This window comes from Pseudophryne corroboree, unplaced genomic scaffold (genome assembly GCF_028390025.1).
Source record: "Pseudophryne corroboree isolate aPseCor3 unplaced genomic scaffold, aPseCor3.hap2 scaffold_213, whole genome shotgun sequence".
Classification (NCBI taxonomy): Eukaryota; Metazoa; Chordata; class Amphibia; order Anura; family Myobatrachidae; genus Pseudophryne; species Pseudophryne corroboree.
In genome coordinates, this window is record NW_026968774.1 from 844,385 (window position 1) to 860,253 (window position 15,869).

The following is a 15,869-nucleotide window of genomic DNA, read 5'->3' on the forward strand; positions in this document are numbered from 1 at the left end:
GTCAGATTTCTTTGTCTCAGATCTTCCTCTAGCCTTGTTCTTTTTTCGAGAGTTTCCTTGTGCTGCCTCAGTTGGATCTCCTTCACTTGACAGGGGGGTGCCCGAACAGCGACCCTCCCCAGCTCTAGCCCAACTCCTACTTACCTGCCAGGTGAGATACTATGATCAGGAAGGTGCTTCTCCCAGGGCAAGGCTCACCCAATGCACTCTGGGTGTGCTGCTCCTACAATTTCCCCAAATGTGGGACACTTGATTACATAATTTGTGTTTCCTCTGGTCGGCTCTCGTATAATTCAGATCTCTTTGTCTCAGGTCTCTCTCCAGCCTAGTTTGCTGTCTGTTTCCACTTCTCTTTTCTTGAGCCGCTCCCTTCTATGCCCTTGTGCACTATCCTGACTTCTCCCGTCTGCTTACTTTGTGCCTTCCAACGCACAATGCAAACTACAGGTAGTGCTGCAGGGCCCACACCCTTTTACTTGCTTTACAGAGCAGCTCTGGAGCTGTTACAGTGCCCAGCTGCTGCAAGAAATCAGCTTGAATGCTTCAGGGGCTGGGGCATAGCCAACATGAGCCCCACACCGAAGGAAGGTGGAGGTGTTTAATGCGAACTAGGGGTCATCCAAGCGCCGCAAAAGGCCGCCATGCCCTGCACACCCCTTTTTTATTTTCATATGCAGACGAGGGTTGAAGCCAACTTTGACCCACTGCTTGGATGACATCACCATATGCAAATCCATCTGCTGCAGGCCTTCCCCCAGGAATGCTTGCACTAGTAGTTGCATTTGATTTGTTGTTTGGGGGTGCTTCAGTATTAGGCAGCCTTCTGCCCTCCCATGTTCATCTGAAAATATGTGTTCTCCCTGCAGTTGTTGTCCCCAGATGAGAGTTCCCTTGTGTTGCCTCAGTTGAATCTCCTTTACTTGACAGAGATGTGCCTGAGCAGCGGCCCTCCCCAGCCCTATCCCAAATCATACTTATTTTGCATAGGAGATACCATGGTCATGAAGATTGTTCTCCCAGGGTGAGGTTCATTCATTGCACTCTGGGTATGCTGACCCCTGTGATTTCCCCAAATGTGGGAAACTCGACTGCATTATTTGTGGTAGTGGGGGACTGCGTTTGTGCTTTCCTCTGGTCAGCTCTGGTAAAAGTCAGATTTCTTTGTCTCAGATCTTCCTCTAGCCTTGTTCTTCTTTCGAGAGTTCCCTTGTGCTGCCTCAGTTGGATCTCCTTCACTTGACAGGGGGTGCCCGAGCAGCAATCCTCCACAGCTCTAGCCCAACTCCTACTTACCTGCCAGGTGAGATACTATGATCTTCACTGTTAGGGCAATCAGGATGTGGAATTCCCTGCCAGGGAAGGTGGTAATGGCGGACTCTGTAATTGGATTTAAAAAAGGAATGGATACATTTCTGAATGAAAAAGCTATCCAAGGTTATAATACTTAAAATATCAACATGGTTAATCCGGGGGTAACATGAGTTATAGTAGCTAACTAGTCATAAAACATTATTCAGCAAGTATGTAGAATCATCACAACTTAAAACAGGTTGAACACGATGGGCAATTTGCCTCTATTCAACCTCAAAAACTATGTTACTATATGTTACTATATTACTATGTTACTGTAGTATACAGAACACCACAATGTAATGAGCAGTGATAGTGAGCACTGATGAGGATACTAGAACTGACACTGAGCAGCAAGATGCAGCACTGGACTATTAGTAATGTACTGTAGTATGCTGAGCACCACAATGCAGCACAAGACAATGAGCAGTGATACTGAGCACTGATGAGGATACTACTGAGAACTGACACTGAGCAGGAGAGACACACTACTAGTATTACTGAGCAGCAATAAGTAACCACTGATACTGAGCACTGATATTGAGATTTCCACTGAGAGAACATAGCCACGTCCTCTCCGCTCTCTCTTCAATGCACGAGTAAAAATGGCGGCAACGCGCAGCTCTTTATATGGAATCCGAATCTCGCGAGAATCCGACAGCGGGATGATGACATTTTCCCTTGTTCAGGTTTTCCGAGTCAGGCGGGAACAACCGAGCCTGCCTCGGACCAGTGTAAACCACGTGGAGTTCGTCGGGAATTCGGTTCTCGGAGAACCGAACCCGCTCCTCTCTACCTTATACCCATCAATTTTTTTATTTTCAATCTAAGCCCCTGCAGTTTTCTGTAAGCATCTGCTTCGCTATGATGATCAACAAGTCACAAGGGCAAACACTCAGGGCTTGAGGCGTAGATCTTAGGACCAGCTGCTACAAGCATGGCAGAGGTGTCACTATCACTGGTGACACCCAGAGAGGTGGCGAGGGAGATTGTAATGCAGTGCGCGCAGATAAGCAGTGCAATGGTAAAAAGGAGGCATGGTTTCATAGGTAGGGGCGTGGCCTGGTGGCCTGAATCTACATTTTGTTGCTCCGGGTGTCCCGGGGGTTGGGGGCTGCACCCGGGGACTAGTGTGTGTGCGGTGCTGGCTCCTGCACAGTGACAGGGCATGGCCACCCAGCATGACGCCTCCATTCTTGACCATGCTGTAATTGCAGTCGCACTGCAGTTCAGCGTGATCATAAAAAATGGTGTAGCCTCCTGCTGGTGCAGACTGTATGTGCGCGCAGGAAGCCGCCACCATTTTTGTGATCACAGCGGCTGAATGTGATGTCATACAGCCGCTGTGACCACGCCCCCTGTGTCTCCTCCGTTGCAGACCCCATTTTGAAGCCTTGCCCCCGCACCGCTCCATCCCTGACTTGGAAATGGAGTGTTGCTGACCCCCCTCTCCCCCCCCCGCCCCGATTGACAGGCAGAGGCGATCGCATTCTCTGCGGGGTGCCGCAGAAAATGCAGGCACATGCGTATGCTGTTAGCAAATTTTGCAGTTGGATCGCTTATTGTGATTGCATTCCAACCTGAATCAGGCCCTATTACCTATCACAATGCGCTGCGGGCAGTACAAAATTGGGTTAATATAGGAGTAAAACTCCCAGACCTGTGCTCCTTATCTGTACCTGGTGGCTAGTGGAGCGGCTGCCCAGTAATCAGTGTCCACGCCAGTGCGCACACGGTCCACCCCCTACGGCCACGCTCCCCTTCATCAGCGGCCTCGTGATCCGGAAGGGCGGTGTGTGTGTGACTGACCTTAGGAAGAAACTGGAGCCTCCGCTGCAGTGACCCAGCAACCAGGGCACGGGAGTATACAGCGCCGCTGGGAGTGATGAAGCTGCAGTAAAGATGTCTATTAGACCTAGCCTGCTGCAGCCCTTGTAGATTCTCATAAAACAAGTTCTTCTTTTCTTGTCAAAATTAATAGCTAAGAATAGGCTGCCTGAGGCAGGCCCCTGTTAAGTGGCCTGCTACTGAAGGCACCAACTACAAACTGAGCTCCCTGTTCATGGAAGCGGGGTTATAGAGGAGGATGCGCTGAGCATCTTGGGAACAGTCAAAAGCTTTGAGCCGGTTGGTGCCTCAGATCAAGATCCTACTCTACACCCCAATGTGAATCCTTGTGGAGTCCAGTGTACCCCACAGAAGAAATTAATGTGTCACACCCATTGGCAGCAACCTTAGAATAGCTGCTGACGGGCACAATTGAGAAAGGAAGGGGGGGGGGGGGGTACATTTGAATCCAGCACATAGATGCAATTCAAATATGTAATTTGTACCTTCCTATTTTAAAATATAATGGATGAACCTCACCCTGTGAGAACAATCTTCATGATCAAGAGATCTCATATGCAAAATAAGTATGAGTTGGGATAGGGCTGGGGAGGGTGGCTGCTCGGGCAGCCCCTCCCCCGTCAAGTTAAGGAGATTCAACTGAGGACGCACAAGGGAACTCTCGTCTGGGGACACCAACTGCAGGGAGACCACATCTGTTCAGATGAACATGGGAGGGTGGAAGGCTGCCTAATATTGAAGCACCATCAAATATCAAACCATATGCAACAACTAGTACAAGCATTCCTGGGGGAAGGTCTGCAGAAGACGGATTTGCATACGGTGATGTCATCCAAGATGTGGGCCAAAGTTGGCTGGAACCCTCATCTGCATATGAAAAGAGAAAAGGGGCATGCAGGGCATGGCGGCCTTTTGCGGTGCTTGGATGACCCCTAGTTCGCATTAAACACCCCCACCCTCCTTTGGTGTGGGGCTCATGTTGGCCATGCCCCATCCCCTGAAGCATTCAAGCTGATTTCTTGCAGCAGCTGGGCACTGTAACAGCTCCAGAGCTGTTCTGTAAGGCAAGTAAAAGGGTGTGGGCCCTGCAGCACCACCTGTAGTTCGCATTGTGCGTTGGAAGGCACAAAGTAAGCAGACGGGAGGAGAAGTCAGGATAGTGCGCAAGGGCATCCTTTTCTCTTAGTCCGTAGAGGATGCTGGGGTCACATTAAGAACCATGGGGTATAGACGGGATCCGCAAGAGACATGGGCACTTTAAGACTTTCAAAGGGTGTGAACTGGCTCCTCCCTCTATGCCCCTCCTCCAGACTCCAGTTATAGGAACTGTGCCCAGGGAGACGGACATTTCGAGGAAAGGATTTATTGTTAAACTAAGGTGAGCATCTTACCAGCTCACACCTTAAGCATGCCGCAGAACGTGGCATTCAACAGAACACAAGCCAACGGCATGAACAATTGCAGCAAAAAGCTGACCAGAACCATAACACAACATGTGTATAACCACAAGTAATAACTGCAGACACAGTATGGACTGGGACGGGTGCCCAGCATCCTCTACGGACTAAGAGAAAAGGATTTACCAGTAGGTATTAAAATCCTATTTTCTCATACGACCTAGAGGATGCTGGGGTCACATTAAGAACCATGGGGTTATACCAAAGCTCTTGAACGGGTGGGAGAGTGCGTACGACTCTGCAGCACCGAATGACCCAACTTGAGGTTATCATCAGCCAAGGTATCAAACTTGTAAAACTTAGCAAAAGTGTTTACTAAATAGCTGCTCGGCAAAGTTGCAATGCCGAGACTCCCCGACCAGCTGCCCAGGATGAACCCACCTTTCTAGTAGAATGGGTCTTCACCTAATTCAGTAATGGCAATCCTGCCATGGAATGAGCATGCTGAATCTTACCACAGATCCAGCGCATAATGGTCTACATGGAAGCAGGACACCCAATCCTGTTGGGAGCATACAGGACAAACAGAGCCTCTGTTTTCCTAATCTGAACCGTTCTGGTGACATAAATTTTCAAAGTTCTGACCACAGCCAGAGACTTTGACTCAACGAAGGTGTCAGTGGCCAAAGGCACCATGTGGAAAGATGAACCACCTTCGGCAGAAATTGTTGACGTGTCCTCAATTCTGCTCTATCTTCATGAAAGATCAAATAAAGGCTCTTGTGATACTGCATGGTTTGTACTGTTTTCCATGTGCTCCCAGATCTTTCAAGCAAGTAGCATGGTCAAGAAAGTTCTGTTTGAAAAGAAACAACATTTACTGTCATTGTTATAGAATTTGGGAGAAAAAACAAGAAGAAATCTGCACTGTTGACGCACTGGACAGAATGAATGAATCATAAAATATAACCTTTATTAAGTATGTATTAAAATTGGATAAATATTAATATTATTATCCCAAACTGCAGTGAAACATAAATGTTAAAATCACAGAACTAACATACATGTGCATAAGAAGAATAAAGAGATGTGAAAAAAAGGTTTAAAAAGCGTGTCCGTGTGTGATTATTTTTGAAGGCACAACCCTGGCGGGGTTGTTTATATAGATATATATGTTGCTAATAATCACTTTCTAGCGTAATGTTATTAAATAGCTGTTAGTATCTATGTCGTCAGGTACCACTGGGTCGTATCCTATATACTCCCTTCACTCAATAGGGGTTACCTCCCGGGAAGCCATCCCCATTGGCGAATTTGTGGGGGTGATTGAGTATAACCGGTAAGCTAACCTCCAATTTGTGGGGTGCTTAGGTAGATGGGGATCACTTATTTCTCTGTGTCCCCTAAGACTATATTCCTAAATTCAATACCACAGGGGGATAGCTTTCTATATCGGATAAGGAATCACTTGATAGGGAAATCTCTATGGATCATGGAAAGATCATATTTATTAATATCCAAACTAAAAAAATGATGAATAGCTTTAATTTAGCTGTTTAGATATAGTTAATTGGCGAGATATACCAACAGGTGCGGTTGCCTTAAGGAATATGGCAATTCCAATATAAATAGCAGCCCTCCTTCATATAATCAGCCAGATCTTATTAAATCTGGTCCAGATATAGCCGTTCAGATATACTTAATTGACAACATATATCAATCGGTGGGGTTGCCTTAAGGAATATAGCAATTCCAATTCTCATATAAATAGCAACCTTCCTTCATATATTCAGCCAGATCTTATTTAATCTGATCTAGGCGTAGGCAATAATGCTTTCCTTAGAGGTATAGCCACCTCAATTCTTATTAAGAAGCAAAGTGTCTGTCATAATGGTTTATCCAATTCATCTAAGAAATAATATATTCCATGTGTCAGAGATTCATTACTCTCTATTTACACTGTTAAAGAGTTAATTCTTATTATGTTACAGTGTAATGAAATTATCATATAGGGAGATGTGGCAATTCCATGTGCTATATATATAATAACCCTTAGTGGTCCAGATTCCACAATGAGGAATTTTCTTATAAACCGCTGAAACACACAGCTGTTTGACTGACTTCCAAATATATCTATCTCACTTTGTAACAGTCTTATGATAGAGAAACTGTTACATATTCGGTCACTTAGTTATCTAAAGGTAAACAGACTCAGTGTGAGGGTAATATAATATATCAAATGCGCTGTCAATAATCGTGGTAACTGGTGTAATAATGTGGTATATTGAGTATGCTAGTAAGGCATATAACTGCTCTCCAGCCTTTAAGTGTTACCAATCAATTTGTTACACTGTAAAGGATTTATGGTGTCCTGTTAGGACATGCAGCTGCTAGGCTGACTCAAAGATTTATCCATTTGTAACAATTATGTAACAGTTATATACATGTTACTGGTATTACATAGAAATAGTATGACACAGGCCAGCAGTCCCATGTGTCTAGATTCCACAATAGGAGATTTTCTTTGTCTTATAAACTGCTGGAACACACAGCTGCTAGACTGACTTCAAATATATATATTACTTTGTAACAGTCTTATAGTAAAGAGACTGTTACACACTGTCATTTAGTTATCTCAAGGTTAGCAGATTCTGTGTGAGGATAGTGTTCTGTTAGAACATGCAGCTGCTAGGCTGACTCATAGAAAATGTATCCATTTGTAACAAATGACACATACAGCATTAAATTAATATCTATAGCAGCCCATGTGACATCTCTACTCTTATCATAATTGTCAGGTTATTGCCAATCTGGACAGCAGGAGTGATATATATTCACTAGTCCCAATATCCCATCATATAAATATACCCACACTGATATACTTTCTTATCAAGAGTTATTAGTAGCTATCTGTATGCACTTTAGACATTGTAATTGCTAAGTGACATCATATCTAGTGTATTCCTTTCTTATAGCTCAGCTTCTATTCCCTATTAGTGGAGACTAACAGCTAACATCATAATCATATATTTTTGTTTTATAACATTTCACATGAGTCAAATACACGCGGACACGCCGTGCCCTACACATGTGTTTCACTGCATCTATGGCAACTTACATTAAAGCTAACAAGAAAGCACACTCGTTCTGTCTTTAAACTGATAAAAGAAACCCCAATAATATGGGGCATGCAAAAATTGAGATAAAACTCAGTTTTGCTCCTCTCCACGGAAATCTTTAATAAAAGGCGAAATATTTGTTAGTTCTGAAGAGAAACCAGAGCATGACCAAGATTCCACCTGTCGCCTGAGTGCCATGCCAGCAGTTCTCATTGAGCTCAAAGTGAGCACCCAATTTGAAAGAAAGAAAGCAGATTTCTCACCAGGCTTCCCTTAGCTATAAACATGGTTTGTACTCTTTTCCATGTGTTCCCAGATCTTTCAAGCAATTAGTATAGTCAAGAAAGTTCTGTTTGAAAAGAAACAAACATTTACTGTCATTTCTATGCAAATGAGCTTACATTAAAGCACACTCGTTCTATCTTTAAACAGATAAAATAAAACCCCAATAAGATGGGGCATGCAAAATTTGAGATAAAACTCAGTTTTGCTCCTCTCCACGGAAATCTTTAGTAAAAGGCGAAAGATTTGTTCGTTCTGAAGAGAAACCAGAGCATGACCAAGATTCCACCTGTCGCCTGAGTGCCATGCCAGCAGTCCTCATTCAGCTCAAAGTGAGCACCCAATTTGAAAGAAAGAAAGCAGATTTCTCACCAGGCTTCCCCTTGCTATAAGCATGGTTTGTACTCTTTTCCATGTGCTCCCAGATCTTTCAAGCAAGTAGCATGGTCAAGAAAGTTCTGTTTGAAAAGAAACAGACATTTACTATCATTGTTATACAAATAAACTTACATTAAAGCCAACAAGAAAGCACACTCGTTCTGTCTTTAAACTGATAAAAGAAACCCCAATAATATGGGGCATGCAAAAATTGAGATAAAACTCAGTTTTGCTCCTCTCCACGGAAATCTTTAATAAAAGGCGAAAGATTTGTTCATTCTGAAGAGAAACCAGAGCATGACCAAGATTCCACCTGTCGCCTGAGTGCCATGCCAGCAGTCCTCATTCAGATCAAAGTGAGCGCCCAATTTGAAAGAAAGCAGATTTCTCACCTGGCTTCTCCTTGCTATAAGCATGGTTTGTACTGTATTCCATGTGCTCCCAGATCTTTCAAGCAAGTAGCATGGTCAAGAAAGTTCTGTTTGAAAAGAAACAAACATTTACTGTAATTTCTATGCAAATGAGCTTTCATTAAAGCACACTCATTCTATCTTTAAACCGATAAAAGAAAATCCAAAAAGATGGGGCATGCAAAAATTGAGGTAAAACTCAGTTTTGCTCCTCTCCACGGAAATCTTTAGTAAAAGGCGAAAGATTTGTTCGTTCTGAAGAGAAACCAGAGCATGACCAAGATTTTCATCTGAAAATATGTGTTCTCCCTGCAGTTGTTGTCCCCAGATGAGAGTTCCCTTGTGCTGCCTCAGTTGAATCTCCTTTACTTGACAGAGATGTGCCTGAGCAGCGGCCCTCCCCAGCCCTATCCCAAATCATACTTATTTTGCATAGGAGATACCATGGTCATGAAGATTGTTCTCCCAGGGTGAGGTTCATTCATTGCATTCTGGGTATGCTGACCCCTGTGATTTCCCCAAATGTGGGAAACTCGACTGCATTATTTGTGGTAGTGGGGGACTGTGTTTGTGCTTTCCTCTGGTCAGCTCTGGTAAAAGTCAGATTTCTTTGTCTCAGATCTTCCTCTAGCCTTGTTCTTCTTTCGAGAGTTCCCTTGTGCTGCCTCAGTTGGATCTCCTTCACTTGACAGGGGGTGCCCGAGCAGCAATCCTCCACAGCTCTAGCCCAACTCCTACTTACCTGCCAGGTGAGATACTATGATCTTCACTGTTAGGGCAATCAGGATGTGGAATTCCCTGCCAGGGAAGGTGGTAATGGCGGACTCTGTAATTGGATTTAAAAAAGGAATGGATACATTTCTGAATGAAAAAGCTATCTAAGGTTATAATACTTAAAATATCAACATGGTTAATCCGGGGGTAACATGAGTTATAGTAGCTAACTAGTCATAAAACATTATTCAGCAAGTATGTAGAATCATCACAACTTAAAACAGGTTGAACACGATGGGCAATTTGCCTCTATTCAACCTCAAAAACTATGTTACTATATGTTACTATATTACTATGTTACTGTAGTATACAGAAAACCAAAATGCAATGAACAGTGATAGTGAGCACTGATGAGGATACTAGAACTGACACTGAGCAGCAAGATGCAGCACTGGACTATTAGTAATGTACTGTAGTATGCTGAGCACCACAATGCAGCACAAGACAATGAGCAGTGATACTGAGCACTGATGAGGATACTACTGAGAACTGACACTGAGCAGGAGAGACACACTACTAGTATTACTGAGCAGCAATAAGTAACCACTGATACTGAGCACTGATATTGAGATTTCCACTGAGAGAACATAGCCACGTCCATTCCGCTCTCTCTTCAAAGCACGAGTAAAAATGGCGGCAACAAGCAGCTCTTTATATGGAATCCGAATCTCGCGAGAATCCGACAGCGGGATGATGACATTTTCCCTTGTTCAGGTTTTCCGAGTCAGGCGGGAACAACCGAGCCTGCCTCGGACCAGTGTAAACAACGTGGAGTTCGTGGGGAATTCGGTTCTCGGAGAACCGAACCCGCTCCTCTCTACCTTATACCCATCAATTTTTTTATTTTCAATCTAAGCCCCTGCAGTTTTCTGTAAGCATCTGCTTCGCTATGATGATCAACAAGTCACAAGGGCAAACACTCAGGGCTTGAGGCGTAGATCTTAGGACCAGCTGCTACAAGCATGGCAGAGGTGTCACTATCACTGGTGACACCCAGAGAGGTGGCGAGGGAGATTGTAATGCAGTGCGCGCAGATAAGCAGCGCAATGGTAAAAAGGAGGCATGGTTTCATAGGTAGGGGCGTGGCCTGGTGGCCTGAATCTACATTTTGTTGCTCCGGGTGTCCCGGGGGTTGGGGGCTGCACCCGGGGACTAGTGTGTGAGCAGTGCTGGCTCCTGCACAGTGAAAGGGCATGGCCACCCAGCATGACGCCTCCCTTCTTGACCATGCTGTAATTGCAGTCGCACTGCAGTTCAGCGTGATCATAAAAAATGGTGTAGCCTCCTGCTGGTGCAGACTGTATGTGCGCGCAGGAAGCCGCCACCATTTTTGTGATCACAGCGGCTGAATGTGATGTCATACAGCCGCTGTGACCACGCCCCCTGTGTCTCCTCCGTTGCAGACCCCATTTTGAAGCCTTGCCCCCGCACCGCTCCATCCCTGACTTGGAAATGGAGTGTTGCTGACCCACCTATCCCCCCCCCGCCCCGATTGACAGGCAGAGGCGATCGCATTCTCTGCGGGGTGCCGCAGAAAATGCAGGCACATGCGTATGCTCTTAGCAATTTTTGCAGTTGGATCGCTTATTGTGATTGCAATCCAACCTGAATCAGGCCCTATTACCTATCACAATGCGCTGCGGGCAGTACAAAATTGGGTTAATATAGGAGAAAAACCCCCAGACCTGTGCTCCTTAACTGTACCTGGTGGCTAGTGGAGCGGCTGCCCAGTAATCAGTGTCCACGCCAGTGCGCACACGGTCCACCCCCTACGGCCACGCTCCCCTTCATCAGCGGCCTCGTGATCCGGAAGGGTGGTGTGTGTGTGACTGACCTTAGGATGAAACCGGACCCTCCGCTGCAGTGACCCAGCAACCAGGGCACGGGAGTATACAGCGCCGCTGGGAGTGATGAAGCTGCAGTAAAGATGTCTATTAGACCTAGCCTGCTGCAGCCCTTGTAGATTCTCATAAAACAAGTTCTTCTTTTCTTGTCAAAATTAATAGCTAAGAATAGGCTGCCTGAGGCAGGCCCCTGTTAAGTGGCCTGCTACTGAAGGCACCAACTACAAACTGAGCTCCCTGTTCATGGAAGCGGGGTTATAGAGGAGAATGCACTGAGCATCTTGGGAACAGTCAAAAGCTTTGAGCCGGTTGGTGCCTCAGATCAAGATCCTACTCTACACCCCAATGTGAATCCTTGTGGAGTCCAGTGTACCCCACAGAAGAAATTAATGTGTCACACCCATTGGCAGCAACCTTAGAATAGCTGCTGACGGGCACAATTGAGAAAGGAAGGGGGGGGGGGGACATTTGAATCCAGCACATAAATGCAATTCAAATATGTAATTTGTACCTTCCTATTTTAAAATATAATGGATGAACCTCACCCTGTGATAACAATCTTCATGATCAAGAGATCTCATATGCAAAATAAGTATGAGTTGGGATAGGGCTGGGGAGGGTGGCTGCTCGGGCAGCCCCTCCCCCGTCAAGTTAAGGAGATTCAACTGAGGAAGCACAAGGGAACTCTCGTCTGGGGACAACAACTGCAGGGAGACCACATCTTTTCAGATGAACATGGGAGGGCGGAAGGCTGCCTAATACTGAAGCACCATCAAATATCAAACCATATGCAACATCTAGTACAAGCCTTCCTGGGGGAAGGTCTGCAGCAGACGGATTTGCATACAGTGATGTTATTCAAGCAGTGGGCCAAAGTTGGCTGGAACCCTCATCTGCATATGAAAAGAGAAAAGGGGCGTGCAGGGCATGGCGGCCTTTTGCAGTGCTTGGATGACCCCTAGTTCTCATTAAACACCCCCACCCTCCTTTGGTGTGGGGCTCATGTTGGCCATGCCCCATCCCCTGAAGCATTCAAGCTGATTTCTTGCAGCAGCTGGGCACTGTAACAGCTCCAGAGCTGTTCTGTAAGGCAAGTAAAAGGGTGTGGGCCCTGCAGCACCACCTGTAGTTTGCATTGTGCGTTGGAAGGCACAAAGTAAGCAGACGGGAGGAGAAGTCAGGATAGTGCGCAAGGGCATCCTTTTCTCTTAGTCCGTAGAGGATGCTGGGGTCACATTAAGAACCATGGGGTATAGACGGGATCCGCAAGAGACATGGGCACTTTAAGACTATCAAAGGGTGTGAACTGGCTCCTCCCTCTATGCCCCTCCTCCAGACTCCAGTTATAGGAACTGTGCCCATGGAGACGGACATTTCGAGGAAAGGATTTATTGTTAAACTAAGGTGAGCATCTTACCAGCTCACACCTTAAGCATGCCGCAGAACGTGGCATTCAACAGAACACAAGCCAACGGCATGAACAATTGCAGCAAAAAGCTGACCAGAACCATAACACAACATGTGTATAACCACAAGTAATAACTGCAGACACAGTATGGACTGGGACGGGTGCCCAGCATCCTCTACAGACTAAGAGAAAAGGATTTACCGGTAGGTATTAAAATCCTATTTTCTCATACGACCTAGAGGATGCTGGGGTCACATTAAGAACCATGGGGTTATACCAAAGCTCTTGAACGGGTGGAAGAGTGCGTACGACTCTGCAGCACCGAATGACCCAACTTGAAGTTATCATCGGCCAAGGTATCAAACTTGTAAAACTTAGCAAAAGTGTTTACTAAATAGCTGCTCGGCAAAGTTGCAATGCCGAGACTCCCCGACCAGCTGCCCAGGATGAACCCACCTTTCTAGTAGAATGGGTCTTCACCTAATTCAGTAACGGCAATCCTGCCATGGAATGAGCATGCTGAATCTTACCACAGATCCAGCGCATAATGGTCTACATGGAAGCAGGACACCCAATCCTTTTGGGAGCATACAGGACAAACAGAGCCTCTGTTTTCCTAATCTGAACCGTTCTGGTGACATAAATTTTCAAAGTTCTGACCACAGCCAGAGACTTTGACTCAACGAAGGTGTCAGTGGCCAAAGGCACCATGTGGAAAGATGAACCACCTTCGGCAGAAATTGTTGACGTGTCCTCAATTCTGCTCTATCTTCATGAAAGATCAAATAAAGGCTCTTGTGATACTGCATGGTTTGTACTGTTTTCCATGTGCTCCCAGATCTTTCAAGCAAGTAGCATGGTCAAGAAAGTTCTGTTTGAAAAGAAACAAACATTTACTGTCATTGTTATGCAAATAAACTTACATTAAAGCTAACAAGAAAGCAAACTCGTTCTGTCTTTAAACTGATAAAAGAAACCCCAATAATATGGGCATACCTCCCAACTTTGTCGGCTCGCAAAGAGGGACACACGCGCGGCGAAGTCGCGCGCGCTCCCAAAAAGGGTGTGGCCTAAGTAAAAGGGGGCGTGGCTTCACGGGAGGACCCGCGATCGCGAGTCACGCCCCCGTTTTCGGCACTGAGCGGGCATGCCCAGCGCTCTGTGAGCCGCTGGCATGCCACCTCTCCCTCTGACTTCAGTGAATAGACGCTGTGCGCATGCGCACAGCGTCTATTCACCGCTGCTCTGCTAAGCAGGGCAGCGACAGACAGAGCCTCCCAATTGTCCTCCCCACCGCGGGACACTGCGGCCCGCAGGTGGGACAGCGGGACAGTCCCCAAAAAACGGGACTGTCCCGCGAAAATCGGGACAGTTGGGAGGTATGATATGGGGCATGCAAAAATTGAGATAAAACTCAGTTTTGCTCCTCTCCACGGAAATCTTTAGTAAAAGGCGAAAGATTTGTTCGTTCTGAAGAGAAACCAGAGCATGACCAAGATTCCACCTGTCGCCTGAGTGCCATGCCAGCAGTCCTCATTCAGCTCAAAGTGAGCACCCAATTTGAAAGAAAGAAAGCAGATTTCTCACCAGGCTTCCCCTTGCTATAAACATGGTTTGTACTCTTTTCCATGTGCTCCCAGATCTTTCAAGCAATTAGTATGGTCAAGAAAGTTCTGCTTGAAAAGAAACAGACATTTATTGTCATTGTTATGCAAATAAACTTACATTAAAGCTAACAAGAAAGCACACTCGTTCTGTCTTTAAACTGATAAAAGAAACCCCAATAATATGGGGCATGCAAAAATTGAGATAAAATTCAGTTTTGCTCCTCTCCACGGATAATCTTTAATAAAAGGCGAAAGATTTGTTCGTTCTGAAGAGAAACCAGAGCATGACCAAGATTCCACCTGTCGCCTGAGTGCTGTGCCAGCAGTCCTCATTCAGATCAAAGTGAGTGCCCAATTTGAAAGAAAGCAGATTTCTCACCTGGCTTCTCCTTGCTATAAGCATGGTTTGTACTGTATTCCATGTGCTCCCAGATCTTTAAAGCAAGTAGCATGGTCAAGAAAGTTCTGTTTGAACATAAATAAACATTTACTGTCATTTCTATGCAAATGAGCTTACATTAAAGCACACTCATTCTATCTTTAAACCGGTAAAAGAAACCCCAAAAAGATGGGGCATGCAAAAATTGAGATAAAACTCGGTTTTGCTCCTCTCCACGGAAATCTTTAGTAAGAGGCGAAAGATTTGTTCGTTCTGAAGAGAAACCAGAGCATGACCAAGATTTTTATATGAAAATATGTGTTCTCCCTGCAGTTGTTGTCCCCAGATGAGAGTTCCCTTGTGCTGCCTCAGCTGAATCTCCTTTACTTGACAGAGATGTGCCTGAGCAGCGGCCCTCCCCAGCCCTATCCCAAATCATACTTATTTTGCATAGGCGATACCATGGTCATGAAGATTGTTCTCCCAGGGTGAGGTTCATTCATTGCATTCTGGGTATGCTGACCCCTGTGATTTCCCCAAATGTGGGAACCTCGACTGCATTATTTGTGGTAGTGGGGGACTGTGTTTGTGCTTTCCTCTGGTCAGCTCTGGTAAAAGTCAGATTTATTTGTCTCAGATCTTCCTCTAGCCTTGTTCTTCTTTCGAGAGTTCCCTTGTGCTGCCTCAGTTGGATCTCTTTCACTTGACAGGGGGGTGCCCGAGTAGCGACCCTCCCCAGCTCTAGCCCAACTCCTACTTACCTGCCAGGTGAGATACTATGATCATGAAGGTGCTTCTCCCAGGGCAAGGCTCACCCATTGCACTCTGGGTGTGGTGCCCCTGCGATTTCCCCAAATGTGGGAAGCTTGACTGCATAATTTGTGTTTCCCCTGGTCGGCTCTCGTATAATTCAGATCTCTTTGTCTCAGGTCTCTCTCCAGCCTAGTTTGCTGTCTGTTTCCACTTCTTTTTTCATGAGCCCCTCCCTTTTATACCCTTGTGCACTATCCTGACTTCTCCTCTTGTCTGCTTACTTTGTGCCTTCCAATGCACAATGCAAACTACTGGTAGTG

At 45.7% G+C, this 15,869-nt stretch overlaps 12 non-coding genes across 12 annotated transcripts; 5 read left to right on the forward strand and 7 right to left on the reverse strand.

The window, feature by feature from the left end:
* Positions 1 to 136: 136 nt before the first annotated feature.
* LOC135006543 (U1 spliceosomal RNA) lies at positions 137 to 299 on the forward strand. Its single transcript, XR_010206729.1, has one exon. It is a non-coding gene; the product is annotated as a U1 spliceosomal RNA (small nuclear RNA).
* Positions 300 to 970: 671 nt separating this feature from the next.
* LOC135006575 (U1 spliceosomal RNA) lies at positions 971 to 1,134 on the forward strand. Its single transcript, XR_010206753.1, has one exon. It is a non-coding gene; the product is annotated as a U1 spliceosomal RNA (small nuclear RNA).
* Positions 1,135 to 7,764: 6,630 nt separating this feature from the next.
* Positions 7,765 to 7,880, reverse strand: LOC135006606 (U5 spliceosomal RNA). The gene has a single exon (XR_010206783.1). It is a non-coding gene; the product is annotated as a U5 spliceosomal RNA (small nuclear RNA).
* A 275-nt stretch (positions 7,881 to 8,155) lies between these two features.
* LOC135006572 (U5 spliceosomal RNA) lies at positions 8,156 to 8,271 on the reverse strand. The gene has a single exon (XR_010206750.1). It is a non-coding gene; the product is annotated as a U5 spliceosomal RNA (small nuclear RNA).
* Positions 8,272 to 8,557: 286 nt separating this feature from the next.
* LOC135006592 (U5 spliceosomal RNA) lies at positions 8,558 to 8,673 on the reverse strand. Its single transcript, XR_010206769.1, has one exon. It is a non-coding gene; the product is annotated as a U5 spliceosomal RNA (small nuclear RNA).
* A 270-nt stretch (positions 8,674 to 8,943) lies between these two features.
* LOC135006589 (U5 spliceosomal RNA) lies at positions 8,944 to 9,059 on the reverse strand. Its single transcript, XR_010206766.1, has one exon. It is a non-coding gene; the product is annotated as a U5 spliceosomal RNA (small nuclear RNA).
* A 144-nt stretch (positions 9,060 to 9,203) lies between these two features.
* Positions 9,204 to 9,367, forward strand: LOC135006524 (U1 spliceosomal RNA). The gene has a single exon (XR_010206714.1). It is a non-coding gene; the product is annotated as a U1 spliceosomal RNA (small nuclear RNA).
* A 4,820-nt stretch (positions 9,368 to 14,187) lies between these two features.
* On the reverse strand, positions 14,188 to 14,300 carry LOC135006608 (U5 spliceosomal RNA). Its single transcript, XR_010206785.1, has one exon. It is a non-coding gene; the product is annotated as a U5 spliceosomal RNA (small nuclear RNA).
* Positions 14,301 to 14,586: 286 nt separating this feature from the next.
* Positions 14,587 to 14,703, reverse strand: LOC135006613 (U5 spliceosomal RNA). Its single transcript, XR_010206789.1, has one exon. It is a non-coding gene; the product is annotated as a U5 spliceosomal RNA (small nuclear RNA).
* A 270-nt stretch (positions 14,704 to 14,973) lies between these two features.
* LOC135006582 (U5 spliceosomal RNA) lies at positions 14,974 to 15,089 on the reverse strand. Its single transcript, XR_010206760.1, has one exon. It is a non-coding gene; the product is annotated as a U5 spliceosomal RNA (small nuclear RNA).
* A 144-nt stretch (positions 15,090 to 15,233) lies between these two features.
* Positions 15,234 to 15,397, forward strand: LOC135006382 (U1 spliceosomal RNA). Its single transcript, XR_010206584.1, has one exon. It is a non-coding gene; the product is annotated as a U1 spliceosomal RNA (small nuclear RNA).
* Positions 15,398 to 15,549: 152 nt separating this feature from the next.
* On the forward strand, positions 15,550 to 15,712 carry LOC135006527 (U1 spliceosomal RNA). Its single transcript, XR_010206717.1, has one exon. It is a non-coding gene; the product is annotated as a U1 spliceosomal RNA (small nuclear RNA).
* The last annotated feature ends 157 nt before the right edge of the window (positions 15,713 to 15,869 follow it).